The sequence below is a fragment of the Lygodium microphyllum genome, chromosome 9 (assembly GCF_053477565.2).
Source record: "Lygodium microphyllum isolate KBCC chromosome 9, Lygodium_microphyllum_v1.1.10, whole genome shotgun sequence".
NCBI classification, from domain to species: domain Eukaryota; kingdom Viridiplantae; phylum Streptophyta; class Polypodiopsida; order Schizaeales; family Lygodiaceae; genus Lygodium; species Lygodium microphyllum.
In genome coordinates, this window is record NC_141143.1 from 123,054,955 (window position 1) to 123,067,765 (window position 12,811).

Sequence of the window (12,811 nt, forward strand, 5' to 3'; positions counted from 1 at the left end):
TGTTTGGTCTAGGTAGTCTTTTTCTTCTTGACCTTCTCCATTTGGTTCTTTAATAGTTTATTCCTCCTTTCATAATCTTAACATCCCCTAATGAAATGGTTATTTTGGTCCTCCTCCATTCGATTTTGTAATAGTTTATTCCTTCTTTTATAGTCCTAAGCTCCCTTGATGATGTGGTTATTTTAGGCCTCCTCAATTTGGTTCCTTAATGTTGGGGGGTAAAGGCGCATGTGCCTAGCCACCCCCTTGTATTGCTACACTAACAATACCCGCACACCTGTACACTGTAGGTGGCAAGCACCCATCACAATCACTTCATTCTTTATTATTTCAATGACATTTGAATAAAGGGAAGGCTGATCACACAATGTGACTGTTGGAGTTCCCACATCTTGTGTGTCTCTCTCTCTTGATAGCTCTTGCTTCCATTCACATGCTTTCACTTCGGGCTCACTTCCTTCAATTAGTATCAGAGCCATCTTCCCCATGAGCTCGATCCCACCTGGCATTGCTTCAACTTCCATTTGAATACCTACATTAGTTCATAGTCATGGGTAGCCACAACTTTAACTTTCAAGGTATACATTGAGCTCTATCTCTCCTCCTGGCTTGTTTCTCCATCTTAAGGCTTGCTCTAGGGCCTTGCTCATTATTGCTTGAGCCTCTAGATTGAGAAAAATAACCAAAAATAGGCTCAACACAACCAACATGATTTTTGCTTGTCGTGCTGCCCACCTTCCTTGGCTCATTGTAGTTCTTCTCCAACTTCTGTGGCCTCTAGCACTTGGGAATCATCTTTAAGCCACATGGCACTTGGTTCTTGTGGTTGGGTACCTATTAGACTGGCAATAACCCTTTTGTCTACTTCATATAGTAGTAGACCTATTGTAACATAGGTTTGTGAATGTTTTTAATCAGAGTTTGAAGCTTATTTATGCTTCTCTTCATGCCTATTGGTGTCAAGACCAATGTTTGGAAAATGTCTTAACATGATATTGAGCTAATTTGAGCACACATTTGGATTAGTTTTCTCTAAGATTTCATTACTATAATTGTAGGGCAGAATGTTATTTATATGGAAAAATCATATGTCTCTTTTCATTTGATGCTTCCCGGGCTTGGTATTAATGCTCGAATGTTAGTTTGACACTTGGGGATGCTTGATACATGTCTTGGAATGCTTTTGGGCTTTGATTGAGCTTTCATTGGCTCAGTTTTAGTAGAGATTCCATAGTTGTAAATGTGGGATCTTCTCGCTTGTCAACCGCCAAGACCCAGGGACCGCTTATTGCTTCAAGCGTTTCAAGCCAAGTGCAATGGCTACCTCTCACATAGCCATACACACTCTTACACATATGCATATAGTGAGCTTACCTCCATGCTTGATCAAGTTTCCTCCCTCAAGCACTCTAGTAGTAGCTCTTCGATCCAGAGTGCAAACTCAAGCAAGCTCAATCCTCAAGCTCCAAGCTCCATGCTCCATTACTACATGCGAGAGAAGAGAGAAGAGAGAAGAGAGAAGAGAGAAGAGAGAAGAGAGAAGAGAAGAGAAGAGAAGATGGAGAGCTCCATCACAGTCCCTTACCCTCACTCCCTCACACTTCCTCTCTCAAGCACAAGCTCAAGCAAGCAAGAAGAAGAAGAAGAAGAGGAGAGCTAGTTTTGGCTACATACAAGAATGAGTTTCTTCATTCACTTTTTTCATTTTATAAAAAAACTCTAATCCCCTTTGGGTACCCATCCCTTTTTTACATGCCTAGCCATTTTAGCCTAGGTCCTCTTTTCCTATTTCCTTCCTATTTACATTGTATCTTCGCCCATGCTACTCTACATTTATAATTCTACATTTACAAATTGCACAAGAGGTAGCCTAATGCTTTCTTAGAAAAATTATAGTGCTCCTTTGTATTTAAAATGTGACTTTCATCTTTTGCACTTGCACTAAACTTTTAAGGTTGTCCTTGCACTTTTGGCATTTTTTTAAATTTTATTTCTTTAGTTGGGCTACCTTTTTCTACTTTGTCCTATGTCTTTTTCATTTTATTTTTACTTTTTTTGTACTAGGGTTAACATTATCCCCTTCTAGTCGAGTGCCAGTCCCATGGCACTTGCAGGCACTTGTTGATGAGGGCTTCGATGGTTGAAGGGTTGCCATGTGGGTCGGTGATGGGGATTCATGGAGATTGAACGAGGAGAAGAAGCATTAAAAAATTGGATGAGAGACTGCGGAGGTTAAGGATAGATTTGAATGGGTAACGGGGGCCTCCAATATTGGTGAGGTTGATCATAGTTGTTGAGTGTACCTAAAAAGGAAAAAGGAAGTGCACTAATTGGGGGTGTATCTACCTCACCATGCAGTGCATGGTGTCCATGCCAGTGAGACTAGGAGTTAGATTGAGAACTGTAGGGGAGCTTGTGGTGTTGTCCCACACTTGAGGACCCAGCTTGTATACGAGGGGAGGTGCTGTGACTTAGGGAGATAGGTCTAACCATAGTCGACGAGCATAAACTCCCTAGGTGTGTCTTGCCCTTGATGTGCCCTATATGTGAAGTGGAGGACAGGGAGGGGCTAGGGGGTCAGGCATGGAGCCGATCGATTGAGGCCACTGGATGTATCTAGCTTGAGAACCCCTAGGTGCAGTGGTTGTGGCACTTTGATATTACATGAGAATTCCATTTCGTCCTTTTCTTGTGCTTCTTCTCTGTTGGAGTTAGGCCTCTTCCGCCATGGGCTTTTGTTTGAGCAAAGTCCTAAGTACCCTAAGATAATTACATGTGGTAATAATAGGTGGAGTCGAGGTAGGATGAAAGCTAGTCAAGGAAATACGTGATAGATGGATAGATGTCCCGCTCAGTGAATATTAGGAAATCCTATGGGCTTTCTGCATTCACATTGTAGATCCTTGGAAAGTTGTACATACCATGCATTTTCAGCTTGTAATCTACCCCTATTTTTCGCAGATATGGCATGTAGGTAGGGTCCTTGTGCTTGTCTGGTATAGTGCCGCAAAAGGCCATACAAGCATCAAGGTTGGTGTCCAGATGCATCTCCACCATTGTGGTTGGGCTTCGTATGTGTTGACACTCTTCAGAATCTCCCAAACCTTGTCTTGCCAATAACTTGCGGGCTCTCTTTCCCACCTTGTGGAGTGTCTTCTTCTCTCCTCTGTCCACTTGTTCCCCGGCCATTGCACGAGCCTGATCATGCTCCACCACCCTTAGAGATAGAACTCCGTCTAAAGAATGAGGATAATGGAAAGAGAACTTGAAGGGTCAGCTATGATTTTCCCATTGCTCCGAAACAGCCAATTTTTGGTGACGGAACCTAAAATGGGCTGGCACTGGCTATGGCACTAGCCGGACCTCATGCACAAGACAGACAACCCCACCACATGGCCTCGCGGGCCAGGAGCATCTATAATACACCGATGAACACTAGATATACTAATTATGCATTTGTAGCTGATATGTAGTCCAACGTTTACCCTTGCTTCTCCTTAGAGGGAGATCCCATAACATATATGCATAGTGCCCCATCACACAAACATTAGGAAGCTCCCCTTGATTGATTGCCGCGGCTCCACTGTGACTCTCCCACACCTCGGGGATTGGCCCCAAGATGCGTTGATCCAACATATAAGACATAACACAAAAACTCCACTCTTTCCTTGTTTTGTAGTGGAAGATTGAAGAACAAGGGGTTTACAAGGTAGGGAGAGCAAAGGGGAGCTCATTTTTGCATTCAAAGTTGAGAGAGAGAGAGAGAGAGAGAGAGAGAGAGAGAGAGAGAGAGAGAGCTGAACATGTTTGTTGCAAGGCAGTCTTGAGGCACAAGGAGAGCTTCGATTCGTGTGATCGAGCATTCAGAGGTTAAAGGTGAGTTGCTTTGATTGCGAACCCCTTGTTGTTTAATTCTAGAGCTTGCTATAGACTAGGAGGAAGCATCGAGCATGATATGTTGGATTTTTGTTAAGTTACACCTGTTTTTGATGCCATGTTCAGACATCCAATTCCCAAAATCAAACCATCCGATTCCCTCAAAGTTGTCCGATTTTAAAAATAAAACGCAATAAGATCGTCCAATCGGACAAAAATTTGACCAGTCCAAGTCCAAAATTGGATAACCTAGAATCAGATAGCTGCTTTTGGGAATCAGACAAAAAACCTACAAATCGGATGGGAAAACCAAACTTCAAAATATGACAAACCTTGACCTCACTAGACCCTGTAGAGGCCACAACCTCATGCTAGGACACCCTAGTAGATCCCTAGGTGAGTGAACGAGGCAATAGAGCCAATTGACTCGAGAGTTGAGACCCGACAATCTAGGACCGACTATGGTCAGTGACCATACCCCAATAAAGATTTAGACAGACAACCTGAACCCACCACCCTTCAGACCATGCTTCAAGTGTATAGCAAGACCTAGAGTGGACCATTTCGAGTGGCCGCTACCTACACAGAAGAGCTAGCACTAGCCAAAATTGATTTAAAGGGCGTGTGATCTGCATTGATTGTGATTGAATTCACACATTTTGTCACATAAACACTTGGAGTGCACCAAAAAAGTTGAAAGCCAGATTTCTCACAGTGCACATTGATGAGCACCCACTAGCATCTAAGTGCACATAACATTGAGAATTGTTTTAAATAACAAGGAATTCATGCAAGATAAGATAAGTTGAATGAACCCACTAGTAGAGGAGGAGACCCCTAGACATTGAATAGTGGCGAAGGATCCCAATCACCGAATATTGAGAGACTTGAATCGTCAAGCCGCTTAGAAAGCAACATCAGCCACTTAGAAAGCAACATCAGCAAGCACGATTAGGGACGCAACTCTACTCGACTTGAATCGTCAAGCCGCTTAGAAAGAAACATCAGCAAGCATGATTAGGGACGCAACTCTACTCGACTTGATCAATCTGATCAATATTCTAGTGGCCTAAGAAGTCGGCAACATGTTAGGAACAAGTGCCAACCCCTGACGAGCTTGACTTCGGAGAATTTCGAGTTGACATTCAACAAACTGATGACCCGATATGACATGCAAACCAAAATGGAGCATCACATTAGACCAGTCGAGGACATCATAGCCGAACTAGAGGAGGAGATAAGGTTGGCAAGGAAAGTGCTACAAAGCATGGCCGCCTACAACAATCGAGAGCAATGAGCTCAAAAGCTAAGATAGGACATTGAAATGCACGAGGTCCAACGTGTCTTAGCTCTCGCCAATAGAACTAGGACAGGAACAACTGCTGAGAGGAAGAGAGCCTTAGAGGCTAATCTTATGCTAAGTGAGCTTCTCACGAAGAAACTCTTAGACAACACAGTTGTGGAGCAGAGCAAAGCAACCCTAGCGATTACATTGCTAGCAGGACTAGGAATCACCCCAAGTTCTAAGAGCCATACCAAGATACATGTAGTTGCTAAGCAACTAGACAAGTATCATCTTGAGAATTATCCATATAGCTTTGTGGAGCAGTTTAAGCAAGTATGCAAGGGTAACGGCCTCATGGACCTTGCTCAACATGCACAAGCTTTTGGACTTTGCCTAGGAGACAAAGGATGGAGGTCGTACACTAGTCTAGATAATGTCGAATGCAATGATTTCAATAACCTTAAGAGTCTCTTCATCAAGAGATTCTTTGAGGCTGGATACTCTAACAACATCATCGTTAGGTTGATGAACGTCAGTCAAAAGGACAAGAAGGATATCTGAGATTACATTACTGGTGCACAGATCGGTCGCCGTATGCACGCGTAGTGAGCGTCATAAGGTTCCCAAGAACAAAAGAACTCTACTTTTTACACAAAAACCAATGAAGAAAGCTTGCACGACATGAACAAGAGACCAATTGGGTGCAATCTTCCCCCCATGCCTTGTGTGAGCGCTCCACAAAGCATGTATTTAATATATTATTCATCTTCAAGCTCAAATAATAGCCCAATTTACAAAATAGCACGCTTTAGCTTTTGAGTTTGCTTTTGTGCCAATAAAGAATTAAAGCTAATGGGCACCCAAGAAGTCAGGCGGTACCCAAATACAATGTCCAATACAAGTATTTAAATCGTGCGCCAATGCGCATACAAAAATAATAAATAAATATCAAGCGCTTTAATAAATAAGCACGACAAAATATAGGCGACATGCCTAAGATACGCGCCCATAAAAAATTGACGATAATTTGAATACACGCTATCCTCCAATGCTTTCTAATGCCACCGCTGCTCGCTCTACACATCAACTGAAGCATTCACAATTGTTAGAAAAATAATACAATTAAACCAACAAAAGTGAATACCTAGCAGTCTTCAGCTACATAAAATAAATTGGTTAGAAATCAATCCTAACCTTAATTTATTACGAGTGCGCACTCTAAAATCATCAACGTTTATTAATTTAAATATGTATTTTGTGGAATCACCTGCTATGGAATCACCCATGTACACATAAAATTAACAAAACGCCCAAAAAGGATAGGCTTCCCCATCGACTTCTCGCACAAAGAATCCACTTTGTGTATGAGCTCCGGTCATAATAAAATTTTACAAAATCCACTGCAAAACCTCACGGAATCCACCGTGGAATATGCCTCCTGGCATCATACCCCTAGGGTGGGATAGCAATTGTCCTCAATTGCTATTAGCTCAATGTGGAGCTAGCAGTGTGGGGAAAGCATTTAGGTCTCTAGCGTGCATCCATTGGGCCTCTTCAACAGGATGGTTTTTAAACTTGACCAAATATCTAGAATATCTACGGCCAGTTCTAGTGGTCATAAAGTCAGTATCTATAATAGTTTCAAGCTCAAGGATTTCAGTTTCATCATCTAGCAAAGGAGGGTTTTCATAGACAGGATGTACAGGTAATTGGCCTCTAAAAGGTCATAATAAACTGATATGGAAGGTGTTGTGGATTTTCCAATGTTGTGGTAATTCTAATTTAAATGCACTTTGTAATCTTCGTTTTTCTATTCGTAACCAAACATAATCATCAACTTTGAAATTCATAGCCTGTCTTTTCTTGTTTGCTTGTTTTGTGTATGATTGCTAGGCTTTGGCAATCATATCTTTAACTTCATAAAAAATAGTGGCATGCATGTTAGCAATATCATTAGCATTTCTTGTTTGCTTGTTTTGTGTATGATTGCTAGGCTTTGGCAATCATATCTTTAACTTCATAAAAAATAGTGGCATGCATGTTAGCAATATCATTAGCAGTTTGAATTTTGTTGGATAATGATGCAACAGGTGTAGGCAATCGATATCCATAAATAACTTCAAATGGTGCTTTCTTTGTAGCTGTATGTAGTGTGTTATTATATGCAAACTGAAGTAAATGCAGATGTGTATCCCATGTGTGTGGTTTTGAAATGGTGTAAGCACGCAAAAGATCTAAAATAGTACTGTTAGTAGCTTCTGTTTGACCGTTTGTTTCAGGATGAAATGCAGATGAAAAATCAATCTTTGTTCCTAAGTTAGCAAACAAAGTAATCCAAAAATTATTACAAAATCTAAAATCACGATCAGAAATAATAACTTTTGGTTAACCATGATTAGTGAAAACAATTTTCAAAAACATTTGAGCAGCTTGAGATGCAGTTAAAGTTTTCTTGCATGGAATAAAATATGTTTGTTTGCTAAACCTGTCTACAACAGTCCAAATCATATCATGGTTAGCTTTAGTGTTAGGTAGACCAGTGATAAAATCCATTGAAATTTGTTCCCATGGCCGTGATGGAATAGATAATGGCATTAGTAAACCATATTGTTTACCATGGTGTCTTTTAACTCGTTGACAAATTAAACATTCAAATACAAAGTTAGATACATCAGTGTCCATATGTGGCCAATAAAAATCTTCAATCAATGTACGCAAAGTAGATATAATTCCTCTATGACCTTGATATGGAGGACAATGAATTTCATGCAAAACAAATGATCGAAATGGAACTGTCACACAATCTTTTTTCATAAAACATGAATCCATTATTGTAAGATAGTGAATCGATAGGAATCCAATTATTTGCAACTAGTTTATTCCAATCAGCTTGAAAAGTAGGATCCTGATGATAAGTATCTTTCATAGGAATAAGGGAATCAAATGATATCACAGAAATATTGTGAATTGTCTATCTTCTACTCAAAGCATCAGCTACAACATTCTCTTTTCCTGGTTGATATTGTATAAGAGGATGAAAACTTTGAATAAAAGCAGCCCATTTAATGTGTCGGTTTGATATTTGTGGTTGACTAAGGAGATGTCTAATGCTTTGTTGGTCAATTTTGATCATAAATTCAGATCCCATTAAATAATATTTCCATTGACGTAAGGCTTGTACTACAGCTAGCAATTCTTTGTCATAGGTAGAATATTTAAGTTCAGATGGTTTGAGTTTGCAACTAGAGTAGGCTATGGGATGATTATCTTGCATAAGGACTGCTCCTATTCCAGATCCACTAGCATCAATAACTACCAAAAAGAATGGTCTATTGAAGTCAGGCAATTGTAATACAGGAGCATGAGTTAAAGCATATTTCAGCAAATCAAAAGACTTTTGTTGATTGTCAGACCAGTTATACACAATACCCTTCTTTAAAAGTTTTGTCAAAGGTAATGCAAGTAATGAGAAATTCCTCACAAATTTTCTGTAAAAGCTAGAAAGACCTAGAAAAGAACATAATTCATGCACATTTTTGGGTATGGGCCAATTTAAAATTGCTTCTATCTTTTTAGGGTCAACTTTAATACATTCTGATGAAATAATATGTCCTAGATATTCAATTTCTGTTTGGAAGAATTCACTCTTTTCGGCATTAGCATACAATTGATTGTCTTTTAACAACTTAAAAACTAAAGACAAATGTTCACAATGCTCATTCTCATTTTTACTGAATATTAATATGTCATCAAAGAAAACTATGACACAATGTTGATGTTTCAAAAATATGCGATTCATCATACGACTGAATGTGACTGGTGCATTAGTTAAATCGAAAGGCATAACTAAAAATTCATAGTGTCCAAATTGTGTTCTAAATGCAGTTTTGAATATATCAGATTTTTCCAATCTTACTTGATGATATCCAGATTTAAGATCTATCTTACTGAATATGGCAGATCCTTGTAGCTTATCCATAAGATCATCTACCCTAGGAATCAAAAATCTATTCTTAACAGTAATTTTATTTAGGGCACAATAATCAATGCACATGCGATAAATATTATTTTTCTTTTTCACTAATAAGACAGGTGCACCAAATGGAGAACTACTAGGTCTAATTAATCCTCTGTTAAGTAATTCCTCTATTTGATTTTGAATTTCTTTTTGTTCAATTTGGTTATGTCTATATGGTGCTTTACATGATGGTTGTGTTCCAGGAATTAAATCTATCTTATGATCTTCAGGACGTGAAGGTGGTAATCCAGGTGGTAAATCAACAGTAAAACAATCTTGAAATTGAGCAAGAAATTGTGTATGCCTAGGATGCATTTGTTTTTCTTTAGCTTGAATTTCATTCACCCATATTAAATAAGATTTGCTAATGAAAAATTATTGGAGGTGTGCATACCATGCAGTGTGATTTGTTTTCCTTGAAAATAAATTTTAATTGAATACGTAGAATAATCTATATCAGGATTGTATTGATGACGCCAAGGCATTCCTAAGATAATGTCACTAGACTGCAAAGGTACAACTAAGAAATTTCTTCGTTCAGTATATTCACCAATTTTAATTTCTAAATTATGCACCTCTTGTGTTCCATTATATCTCATACCTAGGAATGCAGCCTTGATGCGATAATGTGTAGAAACAGTTTGTAAATTCAATTCTTTGACTAATTTTGCAGAAATAAAGTCATGTGTGCTCCCATCATCATGTAAAATAGTCTTTTCTTTACCATGCACAAAACATTTCATTGTTAATAAAGAATGGGGAGTTGGCATACCTGGCAAAGTATCCGAAGTAGTATCAATGTCGTCATCATCTTCCGTAAAGTCCGGCATTTCCTCACGTTCTTCTTCTTCTATTGCTCCCAGATAATTGATATGGACAGATGGCTTTTTGGATTGGCAATTGGCTGCTAGATGTCCAGGTTGATGACATTTGTAACAAACTATGGGTTTTGCTTTAGATACATTATTGGTAATGGCATGAAGTTTAGGAATGTTGGGATTTGACTGTGGGGATGGCTTAGGGTTTGGATTGGTGTTTGATGGAAAGGCAGGTGGTTGTGTCCAAGATTTACGGAATGAAGATGGAAGAAAATGACTTTGATTGAATCTTCGAAAATTTGAATTGAATTGTTTGGAACCAAAGTTACCATTAGTTGGAAATTGTTGTGGTCGCTTGTCTCGTCCGCGAATCTTGTCTTCAGTGTCATGGGCAAGGAAATTGCATCTTCAAGAGTTGTTGGCTTGAACTTCAGCATAGAAATGTCCAAGTAGGCCAGACATAAACTTGCGTTTATGAGTTGCTTCAGGTACATCTTTGAGCATACATAGTTGCAGTAAGGCATTCCAGAAATGTTCAGTGTATTGAAAAATAGGTTCGTGATCTCTTTGTTGTAGAAGATCCCATTGCTTGATGACTTTTTCATGGAATTGAGGGGGAAGGAAATTTTGTAAAAATTTCTTTTGGAAAGCCTCCCATGTAGTGGGACAATCAACGCTTTTGCGGACCACAGTCCACTATAAGGATGCTCGGTCAACTAAATGGTTAGTGACACATTTAATTTTGTCTTTCTCAGCATATGTTTCTTCATGAAAGTAATCATCAAATTGACTGATAAAAGCAAGAACAGTCTTTCCATCGCGTGATCAATTGAAAGTACGAAATTTGAAGTTTCTTTTACTTATCTTTGTTTCTTTGCGAATGGATTGGGCTTCAAGTGTTGCATTGATGGTACATCGTATAAGATCTTCAGGTTGTGATCCATCTTGGTCGGTGGTAGATCGTTGCAAATTGGCTAATTGAACTTGCAAAGCTTGTCGGGCTCTTCGTTCTTCTTCAAGCTGCATCATAATCAAATCCAACTTTTGCTCCATTGTTGGTTCGGGTAAATCACCTTCAGCCATAAGATTGTCCATGTGTTGTTCAGTCATCCTGTAAAATTCCAAAAGACCTCACACTCTCGAAATCTTATTAGCGGGATGAGTGTAGCTCAAAGGCGGGTTTACAAGGCTTGTATATTTTGTTTGGCTTTTGTAGTCTTTCTCCTTTACGATTGTGGTATTCGTTGACACAACCGTCTTCCAAGAGAATAGTGTTGCGTAGAAAGTGCGTATAGTCTGTGTGTGAACTTCTGCTCTTGCTAAAACTAGTTCAACAAGTCTGCAAGTGTGAACAGGGACTTCCAGAGAGCAATAGACTAATTTGTGTGCTTCAGTATATGAACTACCTCTAAGGTAGTTGTTGAGGAAGTCTTTAGTGACCTTTGTGACTTGAATTGCTTAGGAGACTTGGAGTACTTAAAGCTTTAAAGCTTTTTTTGATTAAGTGTGGATTTAAAGGACATGAGTATGTCCTCGCCAGCGTCGACAGCAGGCAGTACATACTGCCGCTGTAGGCGCAGTAATTCGATTACGGAAGCTTTAAAAAAAAAAAAAGCTTTGTAAAGCTTAATAAGCCTTTTGCTTAAGCTTGAAAGGTGTGAAGCTATGGAGGCTTATCTATTCTTCCATGACTTGATGAAGAAAGTATCCGCGTGGTCCTCTGCCTATAGAGGCTGGTCTCTCACGATTAGAGGGTGTAGAAAGGGGTTCTTGACTGCCAGGAACACGCTGGTATCGACCGTTCGCAACGAAACTGACTATAGAGCTCGACTGTTCTAGGAGCTCCGCCTTCACGCAAGATGGTAAGAAATTGGAAGCTCTCGATCTTAGCTTTGCTCTGATACCACTAGTGCACAGATCGGTCGTCGTATGCGCGTGTAATGAGCGTCAAAAGGTCCCCAAGAACAAAAGAACTCTACTTTTTACACAAAAACCAATGAAGAAAGCTTGCACGACATGAACAAGAGACCAATTGGGTGCAATCTTCCCCCCATGCCTTGTGTGAGCACTCCACAAAGCATGTATTTAATATATTATTCATCTTCAAGCTCAAATAATAGTCCAATTTACAAAATAGCACGCTTTAGCTTTTGAGTTTGCTTTTGTGCCAATAAAGAATTAAAGCTAATGGGCACCCAAGAAGTCAAGCGGTACCCAAATACAATGTCCAATACAAGTATTTAAATCGTGCGCTCATGCGCATACAAAAATAATAAATAAATATCAAGCGCTTTAATAAATAAGCACGACAAAATATAGACGACATGCCTAAGATACGCGCCCATAAAAAATTGACGATAATTTGAATACACGCTATCCTCCAATGCTTTCTAATGCCATCGCTGCTCGCTCTACACATCAACTGAAGCATTCACAATTGTTAGAAAAATAATACAATTAAACCGACAAAAGTGAATACCTAGCAATCTTCAGCTACATAAAATAAATTGGTTAGAAATCAATCCTAACCTTAATTTATTACGAGTGCGCACTCTAAAATCATAAGCGTTTGTTAATTTAAATATGTATTTTGCAGAGTCACCCGCTATGGAATAACCCATGTACACATAAAATTAACAAAATGCTCGAAAAGGATAGGCGTCCCCATCGACTTGTCGCACAAAGAATCCACTTTGTGTATGAGCCCCGGTAATAATAAAATTTTACAGAATCCACTGCAAAACCTCACGGAGAATATGCCTCCTGACATCAATTACCCACATGCGGAGTCTCTTTCAGAGAATCCTTGTTGTA